We start from the raw sequence: 12,855 nt of genomic DNA, 5'->3' as shown, positions 1-12,855 counted from the left end.
AAAGTGAACATGAGACTGGAATGGGACTGGTGGTTTTGATATAATGAGCTATGGAAGGAGTCTGAGTCTCAAACGTACAGGGGAATGTTGGGATAGCTCCGACACCCAAGGCTGTCAATCACCTTCCAGAGCTCCCTGCATCCAGTAAATCCCAGCTTTGATATTTGACAACCAACATGGTTAAAGACTCAGATAGGATACAAAATGCCAAAGGAAATCAAAATTTCCCCAAAAACCCTTTAAGTATCATCACCCACAAACTCCTTTGCTACTACATCACAGAAGAGTGACACAGCCCAAAGTCACCCTGGCATGCAACTATCATGTTCTTCTCACCATATCCTTGCAATGCATAGGACAGAGAGTCAAGGAACAGTGAGCTCTGCCAATATCAGCTGCTGTATCCAGAGGTAAAGGAGATTTCATGACTCCAGGTCAAGAATGTGCCTCTTAGGCCCCAGAATGAACTCCTGTGTCTCACTACCCATACAAATACTTGATCCCACTCTGGTGGAGCCCCTAATGAGTACCTGGGTCTTCCTATATGTCTATCAGTTCTACCCTTAAGTAAACATACCTCACACCTTAGTGAGATTAGTATCAAGAAACAGAGATAGGTATTAAATGGAAGTTGAAGTATACTAATTAAAAATCAAATTGAGGAAGATGTGGTATAATTCTGCAAGATGTCTGCTTGCTGTATCCCAGCCTTCTCTTTCTGGAAAGTCCTGAGTTCCTCTCATCCTTCCGGATTAGGCTGTCTCAAGGGAACTTTTGGGTGAACCTTCTTTTTTTCATCTGAGCTCCCTCTGAATCCTTGGTTTGGCACTGGCCACACCGTCTAGCAACTGCTGCCTGGTTGACTTGCTGCACTGGAATTGGAGTTCTATGAAACAAGGAATGTTCTTTCTTCATCTTCATATATCCAGCTTAGTGTCTTGTGTAACAAGTGATGGGAGAATGTCACAAAACATAGATCCAAACCAACCTACCAATAGGTACATGATGAGTGTCTGCTCTCAGACTTTAGTTCAAAGATGCTACAGGAGTCTAAAGACATGGCTGCTTTCACCTAAGCATATTATTATTTGTAGGGGAAAATGGAATATGATATCAGGCAAGAAAGGACACATTTGGGCAGCGATTGATTATAGGTAAATTTCTAAGACAAACCAAAAAAGAGGGAGAGTAATTGGTTAGAGAAGCCATGGAATACTGATAAAGATCTCCCAGATTTGGGATGTGAAAGGGTGGGCTTGGATGGAGAGGGAAGGCTTGCAAAAGCTACAAGAACCGGGAGGCTGTGGATCCAAGGGTTGTAACTTGTCCATTTTGTGTAGCTACCATGGAGTGCTTGATATTGGAGAGGATGTAAAGAAAGATATTTCTACTTCACTCATAATTCTAGTGGCTGAGGGGTCCAAAGAGCATAGCATTAGTACTCTAATGAGGACCCCTCAGCTGCATCGTGACATGTTAGAGAAGCCATAAAACACAGTCTTAGCCTTGCTTTCTAACAACACACTCCCATAGGGTGAACATCAATCCCTTCCCAGAGCAGAAGCCTTATGACATCACTATTTCACTGCACCCCATCTCTTCAAGGTCTCACAACCTGCAACATTGCCACATTGGAGCCCAAACTCCCAGCCCCCAAAACTTGGGGAGATACAACACAGCCACATTATAGCAAGTGATCCCAATGGTTGAGCCTTCCATTTAGTCTTTTTTTTTTTTTTTTAAGTTGCTGTTTTACTCTGAGTTTGTCACTCCCTATGGATGCTCCCTACCTCCCATTATCTCTAGCAAATGGGAACATGATAATAATAACAACCTCAAAGCATATGAGGATTAAAGGGGATCATCTGTGTGAAGCCCTCCATGTGATGCTGTGTGCAAGGCTCTCTCCATGACAGCGCTTGCTTACTTACTCTGTGCCATGTGGGAAAAGCTCTGAAGAGAGGAGATCCTTAGCAACCTTAGAGATATGGCAGACCTGATCATTCAGGTCTCGGAGAACCAGAAATTACCGTAACTGGAAAGAAACAGAAGGCCCTGAAGGGGTTTTCTTCCCCCACAGAAAAGAAGGAAGTGCAACCTACCGTCCTATGCAAAAGCTCTGGCCATTCTAGGATGCTCAATGGCTTGCTCAAGCTTCAACACGTCCTTCCCAACACAGCAGTCTGCCTCCTGGGAGTTCTGACAAATAAGTGTTTCTCATCTCACTGAACCTTCTGCAGCACTTTGATGGCTGAGTGGGTTTTCGTTTTGTTCCTATTAACAAAGAGTACTGCAGTGGGTCATTAAACTCTTCTCACCTCGCCTTCCTTAACTCTGCAATCTACACCATCTTTATCTCAGCTCAAAGGATGCAATCCTGTGCTTCCTCCACCTCTTTCCTGTCTGACACTGAACCCAGGGCCTCACACAGCTTGGCAAACACTTTGCTACTGAAATACCTACCCAGACTGGCTTTGTCTGTCTTTCTGTCTGTCTGACTTTCTCTCTTCTTCTTCCTTGTTTTCTGTTTCTTTCTTCCTCCCCCCTCTTTCCCTCCCTCCCTCCGTTCCTCCCTCTCTCTCTTTCTGAACTAAAGTTGCCCAGGCTAGCCTTGATCTCATTCTATATTACAAGCAAGTCTTGAATATGTGAAGTTCCTTGCCTCAGCCTCCTGGATAACTAAGTTTACAGGAATGTGCCACGAAGCTCAGGGAAATTTGCACCCACCAAACACATAGGAGCTCTGGTGATATGTAGCTATAGAATTGCTGTAGTTACTGTCTTATGAGAAGCAAAAGCCACTGTGCTTTCCCACAGCTTACAGTCTTGAGGTTTTTCCCACCCTAGACTCTCCTCATCTCCTCTCTCTTTTCACACACGTGCTTCTCCCTTTGAAAGGCAGGCACTTTTTGTCTCCTCTCCTCTCCACGTGTTTCTTTTGCTCCAGGTTTCCATGATTGCTTCACATCATGTAAATGCTGCTTTTTGCCACTGTTCCTGAAGAGCCTGTGGACGCTATCCAAGTAGGGGTGGTAGTCATTAAGTCTTCTTTTAAATTGGTCATTGGAAACCAGCCATAGTGAGATCGTGAGAATTTTGTTGTTGTTTTGGTTTGGGTTTTTTGTTTGTTTGTTTGTTGTTATTATTATTTTGACATCTTGAGGCAAAGTTGAGTTATCTGAGAAAAGGAATATCAGTAAACAAAATGCCTGCATCAGATTGCTGGTGAGCAAGTCTACAGGACATTTTCTTGAATAATGATTGATGTGGGAGAGCCCTGCCCACTATGGGTGGTGCCACCCCTAGTGCAGGAGGTCCTGGGCATTTAAGAGAGGTTGCTGAGTAAGGAAGAAAGCAAGCCGGAAGACAGCCTCCATGGGCTCTGTATCAGTTCCTGCCTCCGTGTTCCTGTTTTGGCTTCCCTCAGTGATAGACTGTGATCAGGATATGTAAGCCAGACAAACCCTTTCCTCCCCATGTTGCTTTTGGTCATGGCAGCAATAAAAAGCAAACTAAGTCAGAGTGTTTACTCATAGAAATGGACACATTATATAAATCAGTGATTGATTTATTATTTGATCAATTTCTAGACATAGGAAAATTCCAGAAAAACTATTAATGTTAATAGAGTTGGTTGCCAAACATTTAATGGTTGATAAGTTGTATTTTCAATCCAGGGCATCTATACGCACCACACTATTAACAACAGCATGTTCTCCTCCAGAGTCTAAAGACCACTGTGTGATGCGGAATTGAGTGTGCACATCATGTCTTCACTGCTGCATCTTACTAGTTAAAGATTCACAAAAATGCCATCTAATATTCCTATTGGAACGATTTTCTATGGGCTAGTTGGGACCCATCTACCAGCATCTACCCATCTGTGGGAAAGGACAAAAGTTTTGCATTTTATTTCCTGCATGGAGCCTGCACAGTATCTACATGGTAACCCCCACTGCGGACTACCTCAAGTCATAAAAACAGTCTTTCAAAATATCAGTATATCAAAGCAATCTCTGCACGCCCATATCTATTAATTGCACTGCTCATAGATTCTAAAATATCAAGTCAGCCTAGATGACTCTCAGTTGACAAAGAGTATATAGAATAACACGTGAATAACATTCAGCCATAAAAAGGATTAAACCCAGCCTTTGAAGGACCACAGATGGAACTCCAGTATACTGAGTATGATGGCCAATCTTGGTTATCACCTGGACTGCATTTGGAAGTAACTAAACCCAAGCAAATAGGCACACATGTGAAGAAAATTTGAGGTCAGAAGATCCACCCTAAACCTGGGCCACATCTTCTGGCGGCAGCCTACATAGAGAACATGAACAAAGGAAGCTTGTGCTCTTTTTCTGCCTGCCCTCACTCTCACTGGCATCTACCCTATTTCTTCCTTGCTGTTAGAGCCTACTTCTTTGGGATTCCAGTGAGGACTGAGAACTGGCATCTCTCTAGGACCCTCCTGGACTCCAGCACCTGATTAGGACTAAACAACTACTGGATTCTTGGCCTTTCTGTCAAGGATGCAAGACTTGTTGGGACACCCAGACCACAGCCCATAAGTCACTTAATAAATCCCTTACATATGCACATATATGTATATACATGTTCATACTAAGACATGTTCATACTAATAAGATGTTTAGTAAAAATGGACACAGAAGGAAAAATTGCATGTTCTCTCTTATGTGTGGATGTTTTAAATATATATGGGTAGAACATGGATTACTTCAGGCTGAGAAAGGTTGGGAGGATAGAGGGAGAGGTTGGCTGATAGGTGCCACAAAACACAGTAACATGGGAAGGATAAAATCCCGTGTTCCGTAGCTTGGGTGGGGTGGCTGCACTTCACAGCAACCGATTGTTTATCTTGTGAAGAGCTGACAGACAGGAACTTGAGCTTCCAAGTAACGATAAAGAAAATCGTCAGCCTCATGTACTCAGTCACATTGCATGAAATGTCGCACATCCTCACAAACATATAATTGTATGCATGAAAACTTTTTTAAATGTTTAAGGGGATGGAAATAGCCATCTTAACTTCAACATTGTACACTAACATCTCATAAACATTCTACTTTCCACGCAGCCTACCACATCATTACAAGGTCATTTGAACAAGCACAAAGGACTGTGGAACCAGTAGCTCCTTTTGTGGGTGCCACCATTCTTGATTTCTCTGTTCACAGGCTTCAGCATTTGAGAATTTCCCATAGTGAGAAGCCTCAGAAATCAGGAAGAAGACAGGAACACATTTTTAAGCACGTTGTTTATATACTAACGGAAAGCAAAATAAATGCTCCTGGGGTTGACATCACTAAATATCTATGGCAGTCTTTACAGATGTTCAACTAGTCTTCATTTTTCTTCACTGTTCTGCAGTCAGAAAGCTTGCATTTGAGCACAAATTTGTTTTTGCAAACCGGTTGCACCTGCAGGGGCTAATTAGAGGGGCAAGGATCCAGCCATGCTAGCAATTAGGCAGCTTCTCTGTATAATTTCTTCCCTAAGAACAATGCTCACTTTTAGACAACACTGCCCATGTCAAGTGGATCGTTGGCATGATTCAGCTGCCCTCTTCATTACCCTTGCACAGCCTGTCCATTTGCCACATGGTAAGTCAAGCAGATAGCCAGCACGCAGCCAGAACAGAGGCCTTGCTTGAGGTTTCTCCCTAGCAGAAGGGGACTTGGGAGAAATGATGTGATCTAACCCTGCAGGCAGCAGCACCTCACGATTCTGGGCCTGAAGCCAGCTACAGCACCCAGTGTTTCAGGGAGCTGTATGATCTCTTCCTCATGAACCTTGTTCTGCCTCGCCTGTCTCATCTTCCCCTTGTCCCACTTCTGAGGAGCAGTGTCTGCTCCAGCTGTGTACCCCTGTCCTTTCCTCTCCGTATGACACACTGGGTTAACACCAGGTGTTGGGAGGTGGTCAGCTGCTCTCCGATCTCATTGGCTCAGTTGTCACCACTCTTGAACAGACTTCACAACACCCCAGGTGAGGATAGTCACTAGATGTAGCTTGAGCAAAGGGGACCTCGAAGCCCGTCCTCACAGTGACACACTTCCTCCAACAAGGCCACACCTCCTTAGTGCCACTTCCTTTGGAGGCCATTTTCTTTCAAACCACCACATTGAGCAATGCTACCTCACCTACTATGTGACAATAAGTCATTTCTCTTATTTGTCTTTGCAGTTAAACTAAAAATGATCTAGAGTAGAAACAATCTTGTATTCTTTCAGTTTGTCTTTGGAGCCAGCTTACAACAGCCTACAGTGAGGGAAAAGCAAACTTGGCTTGTTCCAGGAAGTCAATGAATTTGACTCCTTTAGCCAAGCCATAGGTGCTGCTAAGAAAGTCTAAGGGTACATGTGGGAAAGGTTAAGGTATAAGATAGACCAAAGGCTGCCCCAGCCCTGTTACCCATACTCAGAGGATATGCCTTCAAAGGAGGTGTGGGAGGAGCTCTTCTCTTCGTTGGAATAGAGTGAACAATGACTGTACATCCTGAAAGGCCATCCTGTGTCCTCTGTATTATCTTAACCTTCAGTGGTAAAGTCAGCCAACTAAATATGACATTTCCATCCAAAGGTAGATTCTACAAAATTAATTTGTACTTTGTAATTTTCTTTTCTGACTTAAAGCATCATTATAGATCCAATGGCCCAAGATAGCAGGGGCTTCTTTCTACCCACCATCACAGTGTGAGCTGTCTATGAAGCGGGAACCCCATCATCACCTGCTTGCTTCCTCTTTGCCCCTTTCATTCATTTGGCCCACTGGACCTACCTCCAACTCACTTCCCGGACTCAGTCCAAATGCCTCACTGACTTCCCACTGCAATGAACTCCAAAGATGAAACTCATGTTCAGGAACAGAACCAGGGGCTTCCTGTTGGAAACCTGATCGGGGTGACTCAATGAAAGAAACCACCAGGATAATCAAAACACAACAATCTCTAGACCTTAGAATACAGTAACTGTAAAGTAACTTATCCAACCAAGGGAAATCCCCTGGCAAAGAAGGCAGGAGCTGCTACAGAGTGTTCAGTAGCAGCCAGCCAGAAGGAGAGACCCAGCAGGGCCAATGGAATTGCAGAAGAAGACATGTCTACACACATGCACGCATGCACGCTGTGGTTAGCTGGTTGCCAAGGACTAGATCCATATCTGGTCATGACATCCAGGAGCTGAAGACGGAAACAAAATGAGGTTTAACTGAGGTTTATGGGAAACTGCCAGACAAGGCCTTCCATCCACCCCCCTCTCCACCATAACCCTGAACACCCTTGGAGGGAAGAGCTGCAACAGAGCCCAGAACCTGTGGATCCAGGGCCCCAACACACTTATGTAGGCAGGGAGGAAAGGGGTTGAGGTAGCTACTTAGCAAGCTGCTTCTAAGGTCAGTGGGAACCAACAGTAAGGCCCCTCCCCTCCTGTCTCCAGCATAACACTGCTGAGCCAGAGATCCCATCAAGGAGGGAACTGACAACTATATTCAGTTGTGCTCCACTCAGCACAGCCCTGCTGAAAAGTCAGTCTAAAGGTAATTGGCCTAAACTCCATGGAGACAATGCACACCTCAAATGTGGTGTAATAAGAATGAACCAGAATTGCAAACAGTGCCTGCCACAGCAGCATAGTTTGTCACATGAAATATCACAGGAAGGACAAATTCAAAACTCATCCCACCAAGGAACAGATATTAACCACATTGGTTTAAAAAAAAATTGTGGAAATCAATGTGGTGGCCTCTCAAGTAGATGAGAATTGATCTACCTCAAGATCCAGCTATATTACTCTTAGGCATACCCAAAGGTTGCTTCATCCTAGCACAAAGATACTTGCTTAGCCATGTTCACTGCTGCTCCATTCATAATAAACAAAATTTGGGAATGACCTAGATGTCCCTCAGTGGAAAAATGGATAAAGAAAGTGTGGCACATTTACAAATGAGTTACTACTCAGACATTTTAAACATGGAAATCATGGAATTCACAGGTGAATGGATAGAACTAGAAAAATAATCATCCTGAGAGAGGTAATCCAGACCCAGAAAGATAAATATGGTATTTTTTTGTTTACATGTGGTTTTTAGATATTTAATCAATGATAACTAAGCTACAGTCTGTAGAACCTCAGAGGTCTGGTATAGAGTATGGGACAGGGTGAGAGGCACAGATATATCATCCTGGAAAAGGAAAATAGAATAGATAGTTTTGGAAGTATGAGGGGGATTGGAATGTGAGGATCAAGTAAAGAGAGGAAGAAAGTGGGGGAGGAGAGAGGGAATACAGGGAGAGAGCTAATATTAGGGCCCTAATCCAGTAGAAGCTTCCACATATACATACATATATAGGTAGGCAAATTAAATGAAATTGCCAAGCAATGAGGGAGAGAGAGCCCCAACTGGCTATCTCTTGTCACCAAATGAGACAATTTTCCAGTGCCACTATTGGGTTATATCTAATTGAGTTGTTGACCAGGAAGCTATAGGAAAAATTAACCTATGCTGAAAGAGTAGTTAAGGAGTATGAACAGGAAAACATAAACAATCAACAAAATAGCAAGCAGGAACTAATACATATCTTTATATCTTTGAACAGCAATGGTCTACACGACCCAATAAAAGAAACAGGCTAGCAGAATGAATTTAAAAAAAAAAAAAAAATCCACCTCCTTATAACCCCAGAAATGCACCTTGCCATCAATGACAATTGCAAACTTAGAGAGAAGGATGATTAAAGGTTTCAAAGTTAATGAAATTAGAAAGCAAGCATAGACCACTGTTTAACATCTGACAAAATAGGCATCAACAAAAATTAATTAAAAAAGAGAAAGATGATCACATCCTATTGATTAAATGAATATGCCATCAAGTGGACATTACAAATCTAAGCATATATGTAGCAAACTTTAATGTACCTAATTTGGTAAAACAAACAACATGTTTTAAAGACACAGATTATCCTTAACACAATGATGCTTTATTTTAGTATTACATTCTTGTCTAAAGACAGGTTATCCTAACAAAGAAATAGGAACATTCGAGATAAATGATATAATAGACCTAATGGACCTAAAAATTATCTCTAGAACATTCCATATAAACACAAAAGAATACATGTGACTCTACAGCCAGGATTTCTGCATCTTCTTAGAATCCCCCATGACAGCGCCCCTTACCAGCAGGAAGTAGTTTGGAAAGAACGATGCCCAAATTCCCAAATATTGTCTATAAATGTTTGTTTTCATTTAAATGGACTTGGTTATATAAAATAAATTAAAAAAGAAATAAACAAATTTAAAAGAAAAAAAGAATACATGTGACTTTCAGCAGCCTGTGGTACTTTGTCTAAATTACATTATATAACAGAATACAAACAAATTTCAAAAAATGTAGGAAGGTGAAATAATGTGTTGTATTCTATTTGGACTCAATAGAATAAAGCTAGAAATCAGCAGCAAGAGAAACTATAGACTACACACCAGCTCATGGAAACCAAGGAACATGCTATTGAATAACACATAGGTTATTAAAAACCTTAAGAAGGGAATTTTTAATTCATAGAAACTGAATGAAAATGAAAACACAACATGCCAAAATCCATTGAATACAATGAAAGCAGTACCAAAAATAAAGTTCACAGCTATAAGCACCTGCATTGAACAATCAGAAATATCTCTCTTGTATAAATACTACAACGCTGTACCTTTGAGCCCTGTCAAAACAAGAACAAACAAAATTCAAAGCCAGTAGACAAAAATAAGCAATCAAGATCAAGTCAATAGCCAAAAACAAGCAACCAATATCAGGTCAGAAATGAATAAAATTGCAATAAGGCTCCTGTTGCTGTGACGACAAAACCCCATGACCAAATGTAACCTGGGAAGGAAAAAGTTTACTTGGATTATATATCCTGAGTCAAGATCCACTGAGGGAAACCAAGGCAGGAACGCAGAGTGGGACGGAACCTGGGGGCTGAAGCTGATGCAGGAACTATGGAAGAGTGTTGCTTACTGCCTTGTTCCCCATGGCTTTCTCAGCCTGCTTTCTTATAGGATCAAGAACCACCAGCCCAGCAGTAACATCACCCACAGTGGTCTGGACAATCCACCATCAATCACTAGTTAAGAATATGTCCTACAGGTCTGCCTACAGCATGATCTTATGGAAGCATTTTCTCAATTGAGGTTCCTTCCTCTCAAATGACTCATTTGTGTCCAAGTTGACATAAAACCAGCCAGCACAGAAATAAACATTTAGTTCAAAGAAAAGATGAGCAACAGGTCATTGAAATGGCTTAGTGGATAAAAGCACTTGCCATGCAAACCTGTCAGCCTGTGTTAGATGCCTGGAGCTCACAGTGGAAGGAAAGACTGGCTCCTGAAAGTTGTCCTCTGACCTCTACATACATGCCATGTTACATGCCTCCCATAGATACACAGAGGAACACCCACATCTACATATATACACACAATAATGACAATAGGATGCATTTACAAGATTTTTCCAAATAAAAAGATAAAAATCAACAAATGCTTAGTGAAACTAACAAAAAGGAAAGGGAAGACCTGAATTAAGAAAAGTAGTGATAAAAGGGGAAATGTGATAACAGATCCCAATGAGATTTGGAAAATCATTAGAAAATACCTTTAAAAACCACTGAACGAAAATATAAAATAAGCCTATATATAGACTCATATGAAGTACCAACGTTAAATCAAGATGAGATAAACAATGTAAGGACAGACTAGACACACAGGAAAGGGCCTAGGCCCTACTCCAAATGATGTGACAGACTTTGAAGATCCCCCATGGGATGGCCTCACCCTCCCTGGGGAACAGAAATGGGATGGGATAGGGGGTTGGTGGGAAGCAGGGGAGGAGGGGAGGGAGAGGGAACTGGGATTGACATGTAAAACAAGATTGTTTCTAATTTAAATTTAAAAATCATTAAAACAAACAAACAATGTAAGGAGTTCAACAACAAGCAATAAGACTGAAACAGTAATAAAAACAAACTCTCCCAACCAAAAAAAAAAAACTCAAGTCTTGGGAAGATGGCTCAGTGAGTAAAGCACTTGCCCAGCAAGTGTGAAGACCAGAGTTTGGATCCACAGATCACACACAAATGCCAGGTGAACATGGTAGCTTCCTGGGCTCAGAAGGCACAGGCAGGGAGATGTCCGGAGCAAGAAGCTAGCAAGGCTAACCATTTCAGTGATCTCTGGGTTTGACTGAGAAGCGCTGCCTCTGTGAATGAGGTATAAGAGTTATGGGGCCCCTGGCTCTCCTGTTGACGGCCTGCCCTGCTATGTGGTCTCACCACCAGCAACAGTCCTTTGTCAGATGATACCAGACCGGCACTGGCTCCTCATCTCACTGGGGCCTATAGCAAAGGTGCTAAATTTTGTGTGGATGCTCAAGACTTAATACTCCAAGATGTAGACTATAGGCCTTCTACCCAATGTTGTAGGTGTTGCAATGGGGCCAAAGGAAAGAACAGAGTTTATGGAATAGAGCTGGGGAGGTCCCAAAGTAAAGTAACAAAAGATTGTGTCACTGTTGCAAAGTCAGTTGACTTAAAGGATAATTAAAAACATATATATTTGAGATAAACTTGTTCAATATGTTGCCAGTTATGCAAATAAAGAGGCTGGGCATAGTACTACCACTGCTACTGTTCTGAAATGTTCTATTACCAAGGAGGGCTTTGAGAAGGTCAGCAAAGGGGCAAATGTGGTAGAAATCCAGGGTGATGTGACATTGGCTGTTGATGCTGCAATTGCTGAACTTAGAAAACAATCTAAACCTGTGACATCCCCTAAAGGAATCTGATGGGAGATGCCATTATATGTGTGTGTGTGTGTGTGTGTGTGTGTGTGTGTGTTTCTCATACTGGTTAATGAATAAAGCACTGTTGACCAATAGGAAAGGAAGATAGGAGGGACTAGGAAACAAGGAGGAAAGAGGAAGTAAAGGGAGACAAGATGGAGAGTCTGGAGAGAGCAGTACGGCAGCCGGCTCCCCAGTAAGAGAAGACCACGTGAAAATACATAGATCAGCAGAAATGGGTTAATACTTAAGACAGAGCTAGCCGATAAGAAACTAGTACGGGGCCAACAGAATTATATCAAATACAGAGTCTCTGTGTGTTAATTGGGGCTGGGGCAGCGGCGGGACCAGACCAGCGGCGGGAGGAAAAACCCTACGCCTTACAGGAATCCTTCAGGTTGCTACCATTTCTGCAAATGGAGACAAATACATTGGAAACACCATTTCTGATGCAATGAAAAAGGTTGGAAAAAAGTGTATCATTACAGTAAAGGATGGAAAACCCCTGAATGATGAATTAGAAGTTATTGAAGGTATGAAGTCTGAGAAAGGATATGTCCTTTCCCCATATTTTATAGGCTGAAATTTGGTCTTTGGGTTGGACAGTCAAAGGTTTAGGGTTTGGAGACAACAGAAAAAAACACCTGCAAGAAGTGATTATTGCTACTGGTGGTTCAGGGTTCTGGAGAGGTGGAATCTCAACGATGTTCAAGCTCATGACTTAGGAAAAGTTGGAAAGGTCACTGTCACCAAAAATGCCATGCTTTTGAAAGGAGACAGCAACAAAGCTCAAAATGAAAAACATATCTGCGAAATAACTTAGCCATTAGATACCACTGGTGAATATAAAAAGGGAAAGCTGAATGGTTAAGTGGCTGAAGTTTCAAACGGAGTAGCTGTGCTGAAAGTTGGAGCGACAAATGATGGAGACGTGAATGAGAAGAAAACCAATAGTGTACGCTTTTTTCTCATTCCTGGACATTGTAGGTATATAAAATTGTA

General features: G+C 42.1%; 1 pseudogene; it reads left to right on the top strand.

Moving 5' to 3' along the window:
* The first annotated feature begins 1,987 nt into the window (after positions 1-1,987).
* On the top strand, positions 1,988-12,436 carry LOC127229100 (60 kDa heat shock protein, mitochondrial-like; annotated as a pseudogene).
* Positions 12,437-12,855: the final 419 nt, after the last annotated feature.

The sequence above is a fragment of the Phodopus roborovskii genome, unplaced genomic scaffold, assembly GCF_943737965.1.
Source record: "Phodopus roborovskii unplaced genomic scaffold, PHOROB, whole genome shotgun sequence".
Taxonomy (NCBI): domain Eukaryota; kingdom Metazoa; phylum Chordata; class Mammalia; order Rodentia; family Cricetidae; genus Phodopus; species Phodopus roborovskii.
This window is presented reverse-complemented; position numbering and strand designations above follow the sequence as displayed.